Source organism: Macaca thibetana, chromosome 1 (genome assembly GCF_024542745.1).
Source record: "Macaca thibetana thibetana isolate TM-01 chromosome 1, ASM2454274v1, whole genome shotgun sequence".
NCBI lineage: Eukaryota > Metazoa > Chordata > Mammalia > Primates > Cercopithecidae > Macaca > Macaca thibetana.
In genome coordinates this window covers 54,158,323-54,178,280 of record NC_065578.1, presented here as the reverse complement: position 1 = coordinate 54,178,280, position 19,958 = coordinate 54,158,323, and the positions used below count along the sequence as shown (strand labels likewise).

Below are 19,958 nucleotides of genomic sequence, written 5' to 3'. Positions count from 1 at the left end.
AAACAAAAAAGAATTGCTGAACCGCTGATGCATTTTCTACAATACTTGTTATTTTATTTTAAGCAAGACGGAGAGCTTTAACTACAAAAATGTCAATTAGCCAAATGTCTCCAATTCTTTATCAAGTTTTAAAGAATATTTTATTTTTATTTATTTATTTATTTATTTTTGAGACGGAGTCTCGCTCTGTCGCCCGGGCTGGAGTGCAGTGGCCGGATCTCAGCTCACTGCAAGCTCCGCCTCCCGGGTTCACGCCATTCTCCTGCCTCAGCCTCCCGAGTAGCTGGGACTACAGGCGCCTGCCACCTCGCCCGGCTAGTTTTTTGTATTTTTTTAGTAGAGACGGGGTTTCACCGTGTCAGCCAGGATGGTCTCGATCTCCTGACCTCGTGATCCACCCGTCTCGGCCTCCCAAAGTGCTGGGATTACAGGCTTGAGCCACCGCGCCCGGCCAAGAATATTTTATTATCTAAACTTTTTCCACATTTTTCTCCCATACTTAATGGTTCCTTACTACATTGTTTCATAAATGAACTTTTCAAATCTGTAATTTGAACTAGCTTTTGGATAACTTCTGAATTAGACAAAATTATTCTTTTTCTCACTGATAACATAACCCTTTGGGCACATTTTGTATACAGAATTACGTGTTAACTAGAATTCTTATGCTAAAATTTTAGTGGAACCCTAAAAAGCAAGAAATCCTGAACTATCAGATATGGGCATTTATAGATAAGAATAATTCCACAATTTTAGAAACGTATTTCCCCATATCACAACCCTTTCATAATTGGAAATGACCCAGATATTAAATGAGCATGAAAAATAACTAAGATTTTAATTTACACAAAAAGTTTACCTAAAACGTTTATCCCATTCAGTACTCAATTCTTCCACTTTTAACAAGGGAGGCATGAGACATTAATTAACATATGTAAAATGAACATCGGTTTTGTCTGGAAAGGCAGGACAACTCAAAGCGGGGAGGGGGCTTGGGGCTTCCAGGTCACAGGTAGGTGTGAGGTGAAGGGTTGCATTCTTTTCTGATTAGCCTTTCCAAAGGAGGAAATTAGATATGCATTTATCTTAGTGAGACTTTGAATAGAATGGGAGGCAGGTTCAAGCAGCTCCCACCCTAAATCTTCCCTTCAGCCTAGTAATTTTGGGGGGGCCCAAGATATTTTCCTTTTATAAATTACTCATGTTTGTCAAAAGAAAGCACACAAACCAAGATATTTTGTTTTGGCTGGGTTTATAGTTTTACAACCTTCCATGCCAAACACTGACATCTCAAAATATCTAGCAAAGACAAACATAAAATTCAGACAAAATGTATGCTGACAGTTCTGAAGGCATTTTTACTTTTAGTTCAATAATTTTTAAGCTAGCTTGTTTAGTAAAGTTATACTTAAGTCATGTGAACTCGAAAATTGCTTAGCCTTATTTACTTAATTTATAAGCACTCTTTTACTTATAAGCCAATTTGGTAGACACAACATAGAACAATAAGTGTACATACAAACAAGCACATATAGACATGCATACACACAAAAACAAAGATCCAATAGCTTGGAACCTTAGCCATGAGATAGCAATACAAAAGACATGTATACACACACACAAATGAAGATCCAATAGCTTGGAATCTTAGCCATGAGATAGCAATGTTGGGAATGAAGTTTTTGGTGGTGTAAAAGCCCAGTTAGCTCAGTCAGTAGAGCATGAGACTCTTAATCTCAGGGTCGTGGGTTCAAGCCCCACATTGGGTGCCAAATTTTTGGGAATTAAGTTTTCAGTGTCACAAAAAAAAAAAAAAAAAAAAAAAAGAATTAATGCAGGAACAAATTATCTCTCAGCAAGGCGAGCTTTACTTTCTGCAGAAAGGGTGCTACTCAATAGCTGTCCAGCCACAAGAGTACACCTAACAAAGGAGACAGAGTTATTTATAACCTGATGTGTTTACCCTACTACTGTGTCCAGTTTCCATGGGCTGGAATAGGACCTCACATTTTACAATTTACCCGATTGGCTGTTAGCTTAAAGCTTTCTTATTAGGTAAGGGGAACAGAACAAAGGAAGAAAAGAAAGTTGTCCAGGGATAGTTAAGGAAGCATCTCCAAACAAGGAATGGTATGCACTATGGGCTGGGGCTTGACTAGTTCTGTCCAGGCATGCTGGAGCAAGCTAGGACAGCTGATTTGGTATATATATATATACACACACACACATATATACATACACATGCACATATATACACACACACACACACACACACACTAATAGAGGATAACAATCTTATAGTAAGAAATTGTGACTTTTTATAATCTTTGAAGAAGAACTTTCCCATTTCTCACAGCAATACAAAGACATGTATATACACACACAAACAAAGATCCAATAGCTTGGAACCTTAGCCATGAGACAGTAATACAAGCTTGTCAGTTTTACTTTGTTTGCACCAATAGCTAATCCAATGAAGGCTGTGAACTAAAATTTCAGGTAAGGCAGTCTCCATGGCAATTTGATATTTAAAGGCCAAATTTCCCCAGACTCCAAAGAGCACTGGGGCTCCAAACAGCACCAAAGGAGAGTGTCACACATTAACCAGGTTCCCTGCTTAGAACAGCAGCACAAAAGCCTGGATACATGCAATGCCATTCCACGTTCCCATTCAATGGTAAACTCCAGATTCCAAACAATGTTGGAGCTAAACAGCATTGCAACTGTGAGAGAAAATTATAAGAAGGGCTTATTACTAGACCTCAGAACCTCTGCTGAGAGCATCCCCTTCAGGGAGGTTGAGGTCTCTAGGATCCCCTGGAGTGTCTGTCCCCCTGTGGGGTCCAATCTTAGAGTATTAGAAGTCTCTGACCTTAGGTAGGCACCAGTGCCACTTTGCATGCTTTCCCTCCAGAGCCTACTATGAGCTTTCCCTCGGTACCTGGGTGTAATCCCCGACTTTTAGCATCCTTATAATTTGTTAAGACCATGCTTTCCCATGCTTCCTATCCCATGAACTTTAATGATAGGAACTGGAGGCTGGGTAGGTTTCTTCTGCTTTAGCCAGTTGAATAGGGGAAGGAAAGAATTTAGCATAAAAAAATGGTTCAAGTCACCTGAAACATGCAAGTTTGCTCTGAGCTGGGTCACATGTAGGGACCAGGGACTACACACAGAAAAGATTTTTTAAAAAAGAGTCTTTTCCCCTTCCAGTTAGGGCAGTTATTCCCATTCACTCCTTGGCTTTCAGGCAATACCAGGGAGTGACGCCAGTCAATTGCCCTCAATTTCCAAGGAGCTACTAGGAAACAGTGGCTGAAAGACTGAAAAAGAAAGGGGGAAGAAAAAAAAAAAACCCCTGGTCCCTTAAGTGAACCGGTCAGTGGCAGTTAGGCACCTCCACATGGGAACCCCTTAGTTTCACCAACCATGGCCAGAAACCTGCAGTTGCTTCTGTGTTTAGGCATTGCCCGCCAAGGGTCTTGAATTGGAAAGGAAAAGAGAGAGACAGAGACGGATTCCCCTGTATGGAGCAGAAAGGAAAGGGGAAAGAAAAAAAATAAATCCCAAACTTTGGACCTAACTTCTCCTGGAAGTTCTCCGGGCTGGCTCGCTAAAATATGTTACCAGTGGAGGGTGTCCAGGTTCTTGACATCTTAAACAAAGAATTGAACAAAACACACAAACAAAGCAAGGAAAGAATGAAGAAATTTACTGAAAATGTAAGTTTACTCCACAGTGTGGCAGTGGGCCTGAGCATAGGGGCTCAGGGGCCCATTACAGAATTTTTGGCAGTTTAAATACCCTCGAGAGGATCTCATTGGTTACTTGGTTTATGCCCTATGTAAATGAAGAGGAGGAGGTAAAGTTACAAAGTTATTTACTTGGCATACACCCTATGGAGAGGATATTTCCTGCCATAGCTGAAGTGTGAATCAGCCTTATGTTCCCTGGCTCCAGACCTATTTTCCTGCCTCACTATTGGATCATTCTTTGCTGTGGAGGGCAGTTTCTGTGCATTATAGAATGTTTAACAACACCCCTGGCTTCTATGCACTAAATACCAATAACACACACACACACACACACACACACACACACACACCCAACTGAGTTAATAAAGAATGTCTCCAGAAATTGCCAAATGTCCCCTAGAGAGAAAAATTAACATCAGTTGAGAACCACTGATGAAAGCACTGATGATTAGCTCATTAACAGAAAAAGTAGAAAAATCTATAAGATTATCTTACCAGATGGAGGAAAAGCATTTGATAACATTCAACACTGATTTATGATTTTTAAAGAATTAGCAGTCTAGAATAAGAGGAAACATTTAATCTGATAAAAGGTACCTACTTTTAAGCAAACATTTTAAATGTCTGTAAGCAAATATTTTAATTAATAGTGAAATACTGAAAGTTTTCCCACTGAGATCAGGAAAGAGACAAGGCTGTCTACTGGCATTGATTGTATTACATTTTATTGGAGATGCTCACCAGTGCAATAAGGTAAGGAAAAGAAATAAAAACAGGAAGAAATAGGACTGTGATTATTTGCATATGATTGTCTACATAGCAAATCCAAAAGCATCTATAGATGAAGTTAGCAAGTTTACCATATACAACTTCAATAAACAAAAGCCAACTTTTTGAAATAAACCCCTAATAAACAATCAGACAATAAAAGTAATGGGGACTATAATTACCTACGTCCTTTCCACCTCACTGGGCTGCTGTGAGGGTCAGATTGGATCATTCCAGGTTAAAATGCTCTGAACATCAGTGCTTCTGAGGACAGAAGGGAGAGATCCCCACATCTTAGAGTCCTGGGGAAGAAACCTGGGGCTGGGACTTGAAGGATAGAAAGCAAGGAGGAACAGAAACCTCCAAATTCCAGCTCTGCTTGTCTCTCCAGCCTCCTCCCCACAGCCCCCACCTCACACTCCATGACTCTGCATGTTGTTTCCTTACCTGTCCTGTCTGTGCCAGCCAGGAACTTTCCTGATGTGTCTTTGCGCACATCATTCCTCCTGCCCAGAATGCCTTTCCCTCCTCCTTATCCAGAGAACTCTTATTCACTCTTCAAGACCTGACTCAGATGTCCCATTTTGGTGAACACTTACCCACCTTTCCCAGGCAGACTTAGGTATCCTTCAAGTTTCCCCATGATGAGCCCCTCCGTTCAGCAAGCATGCATTTCATGGCTCCTGGGCAAGGGTGAGATTCAGATGAAGCAGACAGTCTCTCTCCCCATAGGCCACTCTCCAAGCCTCCATGCTCTCCTTCTTCCTGTGTTGGCTGGCCAAATGCAGAGGACCAGGGGCGGGGCAGGGGGCACTCTGAGCCCTTGGAAGGTGGCAAAGGTGGCAAGGCCACTAGACGGAAAGATCCTGGGTCCTTGAGTGACTGTGTGGAACAGGATTCTCCCCACCCACCATACCTGATTTTCATTAAACTGTGATGTGAGTGAGAAATCTCCAGTGTGGTAAGCGTTGAGAGTGGAGGTTATTTGTTAGAGCAGGCAGTGTATTTACTCTAATACTCCTGGTGACTGTCCTGACTCCAAGACCAGACAGATTAGAGTGAGGAGTGAACTGAGAGACAGCCGAGGGCCTAGCAGACTTGGGCCAGCAGACGAAGAGGTCAGAAGAGAATGCCCATCAAGGGTGCTGGGGTCTTAGAAGCTTCTCCACAACAGAGATGACCTTGCATGAATTACTTCCCCACAATGAGACTCTGTATCCTCATCAGCCAAATGGGGGTGAGCGTACCTACCTTGTATGAATATTAAGAGCTTCATGAATTACATATGTAAAGTGCCCCAGATATCATTCTCCCTTATTAATGTTTGTGTCCCTCACTGTCTATTGCATCTCTACCAAGAGGGCAAAGTAAGACAACTGGAAGAGACACAGGACAGGCTACACCTACATACCAGTTATTATGTAATGGGCACTGCTCTAACCACTTTACAAAATAAACTCATTTAATTCTCAGAGCAACCCATTTTACAGATGGGAAAACTGAGGCACAGTAAAGTTAAGTCACTCAACCAAGTTGACATAGCTTTAAGAAGTAGAACTGGGAATTGAACCCAGTGTGGCTTCAGAGCACGTGCTCATGGCCACAATACTATACTTCCCAGTGGGGAGATCCTGTTGGAAAAAGACAGAGAGAGCTGCCGATACCAGGCATCTGAGAACCACCACAGCCAAACCTGACTTCCAGCCATTCTCTGGCTGAGCAGAAATCGAGGAAAAGCCAGGCTCACTTGGTGTCTCTCTCCTAAGAAGAAAAACCAGACTAAACCTTGTGCACAGAGGCAAACCCTTCCAGGGAACTTTATTCAAGGAGAAGAACATCACGTAGTTCCCATCCAGGAGGCCCTGAGTCATCAAGTGAACAGTGACTCCTAATATGGTTTTGCAAAGGCCTAGACCTGCAGGAAACTGTGACATTTGGAAGCACTTGGACTCTGCTTTCTTGTAAATTCCCATGTTGGAGTTCAAACTGGGGCCTCCATTTACCAGGACCAGCCAACCTAATGCCGAGGTGTTAACAGATCCTGGCCAGGTATCAGGAGTCCTGTTCTGTCTTGGAGAGCTGAAGTCAGGACACTCAGGATGTGATCCTAGACAGCCCATGCATTGACTGTGAGACCTAAGGGACATCACTCACAATCCTATGCCCAGGGAGGACCCATTCTCAAGGGAGACTCCTACAGGCTGCAGGCACCTGAGACAGCCACAGCATCACCTTTATCTCTCCCTTCCCTGCAGTGTGCATGGGGACAGGTGGGGAGTGTGAGCTCTGTAAATGTGGCTGGAGGAATCCAACCAAGGTGGCAGTGCAGGGCTGGGTTCTGGAGGCTCTGATAAAAACATTGTATTAATAAAATACAGTAGTGTTCCTGGACCCCACCACTTATCCAAAGTTAGCCTTTGGCTCAGGGGTTTCCTCAGTATTGTCCTTTTGTGGTCTCCAGAAAGATGTTGCAGGAAAGGGGTCCCAATCCAGGCCCCAAGAAAGGGTTCTTAGATCTTGTGCAAGAACAAATTTGGGACGAGTCCATAGAGTAAAGTGAAAGCAAATTTATTAAGAAAGCAAAGGAATAAAGAATGGCTACTCCACTGACAGAGCAGTCCCTCAAGGGCTGCTGGTTACCCATTTTTATAGTTATTTCTTGATGATATACTAAACAAAGGGTGGATTATTCATGCCTTCCCTTTTTAGACCATATAGGGTAACTTCCTGACGTTACCATTGCATTTGTAAACTGTCATGGTGCTGGTGGGAGTGTAGCAGTGAGGCCGACCAGAGGTCACTCTCGTGGCCATATTGATTTTGGTGGGTTTGGCCAGCTTCTTTACTGCAACCTATTGTTGCAAGGTCTTTATGACCTGTATCTTGTGCTGACCTCTTATCTCACCCTGTGACTTAGAATGCCTAACCATCTGGGAATGCAGCCCAATAGGTTTCAGCCTAATTTTACCCAGCTCCTATTCAAGATGGAGTTGCTCTGGTTCAAACGCTTCTGACAGTACTGCTTCTGTTTGCTCTTACTTACCCCACGAACTCTATGATTTTTTTTCTCACATGTAGCTTAACTCAGGACAAGGGAGGAATGATTATTATCCCCATTTCCCACTTGAAGAAAACTGAGGTTCTGAGAGGTTAAATTGAAACCACTTTTGCAAAATTATGACTGAGGAAATTACGACAGTGAAAGAAATCTGACCTAACCGACTCCATCTTGCTTCTAACCTTTAAGCTGTCCTTGTTCATTCCTGGGCGTAGGCCGAACTAACTTTGGGAAGGAATTCAGCCCATGGTTTGACTCTGACACAAAATCGATAGTAGCCCTTTCCAGAAAAGACCTCCTTCTCACCTGAGGACCAGTCTGCCTGTGCAGGACTAACAAATTAGCTAAAAGATTAGAAATTACCGGGCCAGGAGCGGTGGCTCATGCCTGTAATCCCAGCACTTTGGGAGGCCGAGGCGGGTGCATCACAAGGTCAGAAGATTGAGACCATCCTGGCTAACATGATGAAACTTCGTCTCTACTAAAAATACAAACAAAATTAGCCAGGCGTGGTGGCGGGCACCTGTAGTCCCAGCTACTCGGGAGGCTGAGGCAGGAGAATGGCGTGAACCCGGGAGGCAGAGCCTGAAGTGAGCCAAGATAGCGCCACTGCACTCCAGCCTGGGCGACAGAGTGAGGCTCTGTTTCAAAATAAATAAATAAATAAATAAATAAAGGATTAGAAGTTACCGGTTAGGGAGTCATGCAGCCTCTGACTCCAACAGTCTGAACCTCCCCAAATTGCTCCTGGGGATAACATCACTATTGTAAAAGCTAACATTAGTGCTTGAAATATTTTGCAGACCCTGCACTTGATGGATCAGCTGACACCACCCAGACTGGTAATCTGGCTCAACCAGTTCTGCCATCTCACCCAGGAAGAGAAAACAGCAAGAAAAACTCACTTCGACCCCCTACGATTCCATCTCCAATCTCACCAACCAGCACTCCCCACTTCCGAAGCCCCTACCTGCCAAATTATCTTTAAAAACTCTGATGCCGGAATGCTCAGGGAGACTGATTTGAGTAATAATAAAACTCCGGTCTCCCGCACATCCGGCTCTGCAATTACTCTTTCTCCACTGCAATTCCCCTGTTTTAATAAATCGGCTCTGTCTATGCAGTGGGCAAGGTGAATCCATTAGACGGTTACAAAATGACTTGCCCGAAGTCTCACCGCTGGTCAGAGTCGGGCACTATTGGGCGGCTGGCTGTTGCCATGAGGACTGGGTTGTTGAAAGACGGCCTTTATTTGGTCTTGGAATCCTACCCTGTTTCCCAGGCTGCGGAAGGGATAGTTGCAACATGGTAGAATTGAAAACAGCAGAGCCCTTGGCTCTGTTTCGTAACTTGTGAAGTCAGTTTCGTAACTTGTGAAGACTAAGTCAGGGTTCTGTTTGTTCAGCAACACATGAAGAATCCCCACTTTGTCACCGAAGGACGGGAAAAAATACAAAAAGCCTATGAGCGCCTCCTAGTGGTGAGCTCCGCCATCACATGTCTAATTGAGGAGCTTCAGCAATGGAGGATATTGTGCTTCCCAGGCCCCCTGAGCTGCAGGGAAAAACACACGCTGCGTCCTCAGGGCCAGGCGCTCAGCTTGCCAGACTGTTCTCAGTCGCCCAACTGCAGTTCAGAGGGCCCACAAACGATCGTTCATGGCCCCAGGGCCGAGGCACCTGGCACTGCCAGGCACTCTCAGGCACGAAGTGGTCAAGCTGCCTACCTGGTGGTTCCTGCCACGCCCTTCCTTCTCCCTTCCTCTTTCAGGATCCAGAACTTCAGCTTTCACTCATTCCGCAGCCACTGTGCCAGGCTCTGTGCTGAGCACGGGCCGTCTGGCCATCCGCCAAGCCTGATCCCAGGGGCAGCCATGTCCTGTGCTCCTGTGAGGGCCGCATTCCCCTCCCTACTCCTGCCCCCCTCCTCCCAGTTCCACATGCCTAACTCTGGCATTCACTTCCACCCCCGGGATCCTCCTCGTCCTACACCCGGCCCCACCATTACCACACCTAAATAACTTGTGCATCCCTCCCTTTCTGTCCCTTCTGCTCACTGTCGTAGGCCAAGCCACTACTATGTCTGCCCTGGACAGCTTCAAAGCCCCCCCACAGGCCTTCCCACCTCCAATCTTGACCCCTGCACCAACTCTTCACACCGTGATCAGAGTCAACCTTCTAGAAGGGAAATGTAAGCAATGGAAATTTCCGTGTTGAAACACTCCAGGGCAAGTTTCTAACTCCAGGACATGACTAAAAGGGAGGAAAATAGGGAAAATGTACGAGATGGTTATATGAAGGGAATTTAAGAACTAATATATATGGCCGGCGCGGTGGCTCATGCCTATAATCCCAGCACTTTGGGAGGCTGAGACAGGCGAATCACAAGGTCAGGAGTTCGAGACCAGCCTGGACAACATAGGAAAACCCTGTCTCTACTAAAAATACAAAAAAATTAGCTGGGCGTGGTGGTGGGCACCTGTAATCCCAGCTACTCAGGAGGCTGAGGCAGGAGAAATCGCTTGAACCTGGAAGGCAGAGGTTACAGTGAGCTGAGACCAGGCCACTGTACTCCAGCTCGGTGACAGTGCTAGACTCCATTTCAAGGTGCAGTCTTACTATATTGCCCAGGCTGATCTTGAACTCATGGCCTCAAAAATCCTCCCACCTCAACCTCCCAAAGTGCTAGGATTTCAGGTGTGAGCCACCACACCCAGTCATAAGGAAGCTAAATTTTTTTAAGTGCCCCATATTTAGCACCCAGAAGATCTTTAATTCACAGCCACTAAAACCTTGCTCTTCAAGGTGTGTCTGGAGACCACAGTCTCAACCCCACCTCAGACCTCCTAAAGCAGGATCTGCATTTTTAACCTGCTCCTGGGCCAGCATGTGCAGAGGAGCAGAGAGTGAGCTCCAAAAGAGCAGGCCCTGCCCTGTCACCTCAGTATCTGATATGGTTTGGCTGTGATCCCACCCAAATCTCACCTTGAATTGTAATCATCTTTACGTGTCAAGAGTGGGGACAGGTGGAGGTAATTGAATCATGGAAGTGGTTTCCCCCATACTGTTCTCGTGGTAGTGAATAAGTCTCACGAGATCTGGTGGTTCTATAAAAGGGAGTTCCCCTGCGTACGCTCTTGCCTGCCGCCATGTAAGTTGTGTCTTTGCTTCTCCTTTGCCTTCTGCCATGATTGTGAGGCCTCCCCAGCCATGTGGAACTGTGAGTCCATTAAATTTCTTTCGTTTATAAATTACCCAGTCTCAGGTATGTCTTTATTAGCAGCGTGAGAATGGACTAATACAGTATCCCACCCGAGCCCTTGCCTGGCTTGCAGGAAATGCATGAGAGAGAACAGAGGAAAGAAGGTACATGTGGCAGGGCCTGTCCTAACCATGCCTCTGCTAGGCTGGTCCCTGTGCACCCCAGTGATGTAGAACCACCCTGCCTGGCAGACTCAGTGGGTTTGTTGTGCAGACATTATCACTTTGACGTCACTGTGTGCAGGGCAGACAATCTCCACATAATCTGGAGCAGCTGCAAACACTGAGAAGCCACCAGTTTGTTATGAAAGCTTTCTCATTAAGAAGGCAAGAATAAAAAGCACTGTCATTTCTCCTTTTCAGAAACCAAGGAAGTGCCTCGCCCCCTCTCCCCATCACTCCCTACCAAGTACTCCTCCTCTTCACCTTCTTGGGACCTTTCTCTGCATTACTTATGTCTAGTAGTAAGGGGAGGAGGGCTCTCTTCACAGTTAAAAGTATACAAAGTCTTTAATGACAATTGTCTAAGACTAGGAGATGGGAGAGTATGGCAGTTGAATAGGGTGTGTGGTCTCCATCACATAGCTTGCTGTGTAACCATGCAAGCCACTTGCCCTCTCTGGGTCTTGGTTAACTTTGTGGTAAAATGAAAGCAGACAAGGGTGGGCAGGCTCTTCTTCCTCTCAGAGGTCCTGATTTCGAGAGGCCAGGCCCTGGGTCTGTTCTGTGGCTAGAAACAGAGGCATTGTGGTCAGATGTGCACTTCAACTGAGATTCCACCACTCACCAGCTGGGCAATCCTACCAGTGACACACCTTCACCTCTCTACATCTCAATTTCTTCTTTTCGGCTGGGCACGTTGGCTCACACCTATAACCCCAGAACTTTGGGAGGTCAAGGTGGGTAGATCACTTGAGGTCAGGAGTTTGAGGCCAGCCTGGCTAATGTGGTGAAACTCTGCTTCTACTAAAATACAAAAAAAATTAGCCTGGCATGATGGCAGGTGCCTGTAATCCCAGCTACTCAGGAGACTGAGGCAGAGAGAATTGCTTGAACCCAGGAGACGAAGGTTGCAGTGAGCTGAAATGGAGCCACTGTACTGCAGCCCGGGCAACAGAGCAAGATTTCGCCTCAGGAAAAAAAAATCAATTTCCTATTCTAAATTGGGTTTTAACAGCGCCTACATCTTAGGGTGGTCGGGAGGTCTGTATGTGCCCTTTTACTGCAGTGCCTCCATCACAGGAGCCCAGAGTTTGTTTCTTTTCCCCTTAGTTTCCTAAAATGAACACTAACAGTAGCTTTGAAAATAAATCCCAAAGGCCGGGTATGTTGGCTCACACCTGTAATCCTAGCACTTTAGGAGGCCGAGGCAGATGGTTGGGAGTTCGAGACCAGCCTGACCAACATGGAGAAACCTGGTCTCTACTAAAAATACAAAATTAGCTGGGTGTGGTGGCGCATGCCTATAATCCCAGCTACTTGGGAGGCTGAGGCAGGAGAATCGCTTGAATCCGGGAGGTGGAAGTTGTGGTGAGCCAAAATCACGCCATTGTACTCTAGCCTGGGCAACAAGAGCAAAACTCCGTCTCCAAAAGCTCTTAGGGTTGTGGGAGGGGATGCAAAGCCCAGCACTAGACTCATGGAAGACCAGAGTCCCAAGGTACATTACAGATCTCCAAACCTCCCCATCATGGCCCAGTGAAGGTCAGGCCAGTCTGTTGGGCTGATTTGAACATCACCTCTCAGAGCTGAGCTGCATGAGCCACAGTCTCCCTGAGTCACCACCCGGCTGGCTGCCAGCATCGTCAGAGTGGGTGAGGGTGGGGAAGAATGAAGGGGTGGAAGGGGTGGGAAACTCCCCATATTCAGAGGTCTACCACGGGCTGGGTGCTTCTCAACAATTCCATGAAGTAGATTCACTTTCCTCATTTAATAGAAGAGGGAACCAATGCTCAGAGAGCTGCAGAGTTTCGCCCAAGGTCTCCCAGCTAGTTCAAGGTGGAATTGGGGGTCAGACCCAAGTCCAGTCCCAAGGCCCAGCTTCTCTTCCCTGGCAGTAAGCACACTTGTCTATCCTGCATTCACTCACCCCAGTGTTCAAGCCTGGGGCAGCTCTGATGAGCAGGAAGGGCTTTGCTCTGCTCTTCCCTGGACACACTGGGGCGGGCACGGGCTACCAGAGGGAAGGATGGGGGTCATCAATCACATGTTCGTGCACACCACATGTGTACACACACACACACAGCATGTTCACCATTTGATCTTGCCCAAATAACCTCTGTGTTACAGAAAAACCCCAGGAGGGTTCTAGTTTCTAACATTGTTGCTTTCAGGTGCCTACTACTTAGCCCACGACTGACGACGCAGTAAACTCATCTTCTTGCTGGTCTCCCGGCCCAGTGCTGGAGGTCTGTCTCCCTCTCTCCTCACAGAGCCCTCATCAGAGTTCTTCATGGACCTCACACCCTCCACAGGAAACAGACCAAGCACCTTAACCAGAGAGCTTCTGTGACCTGGCCCCTGCCACCTCTCCAGCCCCTCTCCCACCTCCCTTTTCTCCCCCTCGGACTGCAGCCACCCTGAGCCACCACCTATGGCTTCTCTCCCTCTTCCCTGCTTGCACAGCAGCCTCTGCTGCCTATACCAGCTCCGCCCCATCCTGCCCCTCTGTGGGCTCTCCCTGGGTTTCCACCAACGCCCTGCCACACCCAAGGTTCCTCCTGCCCTGAGGTGTGACCCTCGCACCTTGTCCAGTGATCAGTCAGAGCACTTCCCACACTGTGGAGGAGCAGGGCTGCTCTTACTCACTGTGTCCCCGGTGCCCAGCCAGGATCTAAGGGTCTCCAGATGTTTGCTCAAAGATGAATAAATGAATGAATGGAAAGGGAACTAGAAATGGAATAATTCTATTATTCCAACTGTAGGGGTAGATAAGTAGGGGCACACGGCAGCTAAGTGTCTGTCTCTTGGAATCCTGGCTAAAGCCAAACATGGCAGAGCCCAGGCTTCCTAGTTCCTGTCCCAGGTGGTCAGCCCAGTGTCCTCATTCAGTCCTCTCCAGAAAGGCGCGGAGCTGGGCGCTCTTTGACTTGCTGCTCTGTGCTGCCACCTTGTGGCCTCACAGGGAGAGCTTTCATTTTTCACCCCAAGAGCTCAATGATTTAAAAGACTTGGTGAAATCAGTCTGAATTAATTTAATCCTAGTAAACTTATCTTCCTATTCCACTAATAAAAGATATACTCAAGTGACAAACAGTGAGAGGCCACCAGTGTGTCCACACTGAGCTATAATTCCAACCAAAGCTACAATTCCTGTTGCTCGCAATAGCCCATGACTCTGTAACCAGGGCCATGACTTATGTCTTTTGGAACTGGAGAAATACTCAGGAACCCCACTCCCCCTCTCCCCGCTCATGGAGGGAGCAGTCGAGGTGCCTACTTTGTGCCAGACTCTACTTGGACTGGAATCCATGGTGAGCAAAACAGAGCCGTCCTTAGCCTCAAGGAGCTTAGAGTCTGGAGGCAGAGATGGGTCTTTTTTTTTTTTTTTTTTTTTTTTTTGAGACAATGTCTCTGTTGCCCAAGTGGAAGTACAGTGGTGCAATCATGGCTCACTTCAGCCTCAGCCTCCTGGGCTCATCCTCCCATCCCAGCCTCCTGAGTAGCTGGGACTACAGACAGGCACCACCACACTCCTGACTAATTATTTGCATTTTTTTGTACAGATGAGGTTTCACCATGTTGCCCAGGCAGGTGTCAAACTCCTGGGCTCAAGTGATCCACCCACTTCAACCTCCCAAAGTATAGGGATTACAGGTGTGAGCCACTGTGCCTGGCCGAGATGGGTCTTATTCAAATAATCATATAAATATATAATTTCAAACAGATAAATTCAATGAAGAAAATGTAAATGGGGCCCATATTAGTCCGTTTTTACACTGTTGATAAAGACATACCCAAGACTGAATAATTTATACAGAAAAAGGTTTAATGAACTCATAGTTGCACATGGCTGGGGAAGCCTCAAAATCATGGCGGAAGGTGAAAGGCATGTCTTACATGGCAGCAGGTGAGAGAGAGAGAGAGAGAGAGAGAGAGCAGACAAACCCAAGGAGGAAGAGTCCCTTATAAAATCATCAGATCTTGAGAGAACTCACTCACTATCATGAGAACAGCATGGGGGAATCCGCCCCCATGATCCAATTATCTCCCACCGGGTCCCTCCCGCAACATGTAGGAATTATGGGAGCTACAATTCAAGATGAGATTTGGGTGGGGATAGAACCAAACCATACTATTTTACTCCTGGAGCCTCCCAGATACTGTGTCCTCACATTTCAAAACCAATCATGCCTTCCCAACAGTCCCCCAAAGTTTTAACTCACTTCAGGATTAACTCAAAATTCTCATCTGAGAGAAGGCAAGTCCCTTTCTCTTATGAGCCTGTAAAATCAAAATCAAGTTAGTTACTTCCTAGACACAATGGGGGTACAGGCACTGGATAAATATACCCATTCCAAATGGGAGAAATTGGCCAAAATGAAGGGCCCAAAGGTCCCATGCAAGTCCAAAATCCAGCACGGCAGTCAAATCTTAAAGCTCCAAAATGATCTCCTTTCACTCCATGTCTCACATCCAGGTCATGCTGAGACAAAAGGTGGGTTCCCATGGTTTTGAGCAGCCCTGCCCCTGTGGTTTTGCAGGGTATAGCCTCCCTCCTGACTGCTTTCACAGGCTGGTGTTGAGTGTCTGCATCTTTTCCAGGTGCATGGTGCAAGCTGTCAGTGATCTATCATTCTGGGGTCTGGAGGACAGTGGTTCTCTTCTCACAGCACCACTAGGCAGGGCCCTAGTGGAGGGGGCCGGGGGAGGGGGCACTGAGAACCACTGCCCTAGCAGAGATTTTCCATGAGGGCCCCATACCTGTAGCAAATTTTTGCCTGAACAGCCAGGTGTTTCCATACTCCTTTGAATTCTAGGCAGAGGTTCCCAAACCTCAATTCTTGACTTCTGTGCACCTGCAGGCTCAACACTACGTGAAAGCTGCCAAGGCTTGGGGCTTGCACTCTGAAGCCATGGCCTGAGCTGTGCCTTGGCCCCTGTTAGCCATGGCTAGAGCGGTTGATATGCAGGAAAGCAAGTTCCTAGACTGCACACAGGAGTGGGGCATTGAGCCTGGCCCAGGAAACCATTTTTTCCTCTTAGGCTTCTCAGCCTGTGATGGGAGGGGCTGCCGCAAAGCTCTCTGACATGCCCTGGAGATGTTTTCCCCATTGTCTTGGCAATTAACATTTGGGAACTCGTATCATGTAAATTTCTGCAGCCAGTTTGAATTTCTCCTCAGAAAATGGGTTTTTCTTTTCTATTGTATTATCAAGCTGCAAATTTTCTGAACTTTTATGCTCTACTTCCCTTTTAAAACTGAATGCTTTTAACAGCACCCAAGGTCACCTCTTGAGTGCTTTGCTGCTTAGAAATTTTTTCCACTAGATACATTAAATCATCTCCTTCAAGTTCAAAGTTCCCCAAATCTCTAAGGCAGGGGCAAAATGCCACTAGTCTCTTTACTAAAACATAGCAAGAGTCATCTTTACTCCAGTTCCCAACAAGTTCCTCATCTCCATCTGAGACCACCTCAACCTGGATTTCATAGTCCATATTATTATTAGCATTTTTGTCAAGGCATTCAACAAGTCTCTAGGAAGTTCCAAACTTTCCCACATGTTCCTGTCCTCTTCTGAGCCCTTCAAACTGTTCCAACTTCTGCCTGTTACCCAGTTCCAAAGTTGCTTCCCCATTTTTGGGTATCTTTACGGCAGTGCCCACCTACCCGGTACCAATTTACTGTATTAGTCCAGTTTCATGCTGCTGATAAAGACATATCTTAGACTGGGTAATTTATAAAGAAAAGGAGGTTTAAATGGACTCAGAGCTCCATGTGGCTAGAGAGGCCTCACAATTATGGCAAAAGGTGAAAGGCATGTCTTACATGGTGGCAGGTGAGAGAGAAAGAGAGAGAGAAGGCAGACGAGTGAAGGGGGAAGAGCCCCTTATAAAACCATCAGATCTCATGAGAACTCACTCACTTATGATAACAGCATGGAGGAAACTCCCCATTATCCAATTGCGTCCCACAACACGTGGGAATTATGGGAGCTACAATTCAAGATGAGATTTGGGCAGGGACACAGCCCAACTCTATCAAGGCCTTAAAAGCAAATAACAGAGGGGCCAGTTCTAATGTGAGCAATGTCAGGAAAGGCTTCCTTGAGGAAGTAACTTTTGAGCTGAGTTCTGAAGAATGTCTAAATGAGAGAGAAAATGGCACATATAAAGGCCTTGAGACTGAAGGAATCTGAACTGTTCAAGATATTGAGAGAAAATCAGATGACTGGAGCATGGAGAGAAAGGGAAGGGGCAATTGGAATCTGGCCACGTTGGTGGGGCAGGAGCCAGACCATTTAGGGGCTCATAGGCCAGGTCTGTCTAAGAGCAATGGGAAACCAGGGCTTTAGACAGAGGGCTGGCATGAGATGCTTTATTTTAAAAGACCACTCAGGGCCGGGTGCGGTGGCTCAAGCCTGTAGTCCCAGCACTTTGGGAGGCCGAGATGGGCGGATCACAAGGTCAGGAGATTGAGATCATCCTGGCTAACCCGGTGAAACCCTGTCTCTACTAAAAAATACAAAAAACTAGCCGGGCGAGGTGGCGGGCACCTGTAGTCCCAGCTACTCGGGAGGCTGAGGCAGGAGAATGGTGTAAACCCGGGAGGCGGAGCTTGCAGTGAGCTGAGATCCGGCCACTGCACTCCAGCCTGGGCGACAGAGCGAGACTCCGTCTCAAAAAAAAAAAAAAAAAAAAGACCACTCAGTGCCACGTGGAGGATGAATTGGAGTGGGCACGGTGGCTTCAGGGAGACCTGTGAGGAGAGTGCTTCCTTTAAGTGAAAGGAAGACAGTTCTCAATATAATAAAGAAAGAAAAAAATGCTGAGGCTGCTAAAATCTTTGTTAAGAACAAATCTATCCATGAAACTGGGAAGAAAGGAAGAGAAATTTGTGGTAGTTTTGCTGTCACACTTTAAATTGCAAAAGATAAGCTACAGTGCATGGTAAGTGCTTAGTTAAGATGAAAAATGCATTAAATTTGTGGATGGAAGATACGAACAGAAATGCGTTCCCACTGAAGGCAATTTGTTGTACCGGAAAGCATGGTCTATACAAAGACTTCATCAAGTGATCTCCTGATACAAATGATGCCAGGCCATTTACTGCAAGTAAGGGACAATTACACAGATTCAGGAATGGGTTTGGACTGAGAAATATAAAAATTACTGGAGAGGCTGTATCTCTCGATGAAGAAGCTGCTGCCACATTTCCAGCAGAGTTGAAGAAGCTAATTAAGGAGAAAGGATACCATTCAAAGCAAGTCTTCAACTGTGGTGAAACCGGACCCTTCTGGAAGAAGATGCCTAATAGTCTCTCCTTGTCAACTGTCACTGACATGGGAGTTCCTCAGTCTGTAGCAATAGCATCCCAGCCTTAAGACCACTATCAGGTGGGCGTTATCACTAAGGCCACTCTGGCCAAGAAGCAAGGCAAGTGGGCTGAGCAGATACAAGCTGGTACTTAAACTGGGTCTACAGCCATGTCTGCCCTTCCCTTGAAGCTGAGTGCTCCTTAAGGGTAGGGATCCTGGCTTAGTCCTTGCCTATCCCTAGTGCTCAACACAGAGCCTGGCGCCATATGGGTGCCATGAATGTTTAGGGATATGGTGGACATTTGTCACTTTGGTTGCTATAGAGTATAGATAAAATATGTTTGTGTTTCTGTAGTTAGGGCTTTCTGAGGAAATTTTCCTGAAACCTGGGACCCACAAGAGCAAATCTTAAAATTATTTGCAATTGTATAGATAGTGAGAGAACTCTGAAGACATTTACCTAATTCTGGAGGAATGTGTTTACATTTCAAGGGAGAATGGAGACTCAGTTTACCTAGCTCCTAGAAAGGCTGACTTTCATGCCAAAGTGTTGTGATAAGGACTCAAACCCTGTGGTTTCCAAGGAGACCCTCCCAGGAGTGGCAAAGGACAACTCCTTCCCCTTTATAAGAAGAGAAAATTCTTTGTAAGTTCATTCCTCTCCTAGGATATGACTTTTTATGTGTAGGAGATTTTTCTGACTGTCATTGTGTCACCTCAGTGGTAAGAATTAGGATGGAGGAAGCCAAGTGATCCTTCTTTGCTTTTTAAGTGAATAATGATAATCCCTCTCATCTAAATTGCCTTGTGCATTCAGTATGAAATTAAGATGAATATTAAAAATCTAATTGCTGCTCAGCATCTGGATAACCTTCCTATTGTAAAAGTAAGTAGTTTAAAGTAAAAGCTGTTGGAATTTTATTTTGAGCCTTAAAGGAATATTATTATGGGACCTGAGTCATGTGACAGGCAGCTATAACTTAGGAAGCTGTAACCTAGACAGCTATAACCTTTGTTCTTCTGTTACAGATTAGCCTTTTCTTTGCCTACCTTGTGTTGTAAAACGTTATTTAAAAAAAAACAAAAAGAAAAACGAAAGTGCACCAGAGAAGACCCTTTCTTCTTCACTGTTGATCTTCGTTGTAAATGAACTTCCCTTTGACTTCTCTTACACAAAGATCTCACAACTATCACATTGTCTAAATGGGGATGTTAAATATACTCATTTAAATTGTAAAAGCAAAAGAAAACCATCACTAATCATACATTTCTGTAACCCATAAACCAGCCTTGTATGAAAAATGTTGATGCCTGTTAATTTCTTTGTTTTCTGCCTATCTCAATAAGACCTCCACTTTTCAGCTTAGGAGCACTGGCCCCATTCCGTTAGATTCTGTGTTTCCCAGATGGTCATTCTCAGCTTTGTACTTGAATTAACTCTTTAAACTAGATTCTGATCCTTGTGATTATTTCTTGTTGACATTCAGATGGGACCCGAGGTGGTCTCTTTCCATTGACTCCTGCTGCTTCACAGACAAATCGGGGCCCTGGTACCTGCACACACTGTTTCTTTGCAACCAACTTTTGCCGAAGTTTGCAGAAGTTCTTGGCAAAGCCCCTCTTGGGTTTCGATTCTCCC

At 45.8% G+C, this 19,958-nt stretch overlaps 1 non-coding gene across 1 annotated transcript; it reads left to right on the top strand.

Annotated features, from left to right (window-relative positions):
• Positions 1–1,696: 1,696 nt before the first annotated feature.
• TRNAK-CUU (transfer RNA lysine (anticodon CUU)) lies at positions 1,697–1,769 on the top strand. The gene has a single exon. It is a non-coding gene; the product is annotated as a tRNA-Lys (tRNA).
• Positions 1,770–19,958: the final 18,189 nt, after the last annotated feature.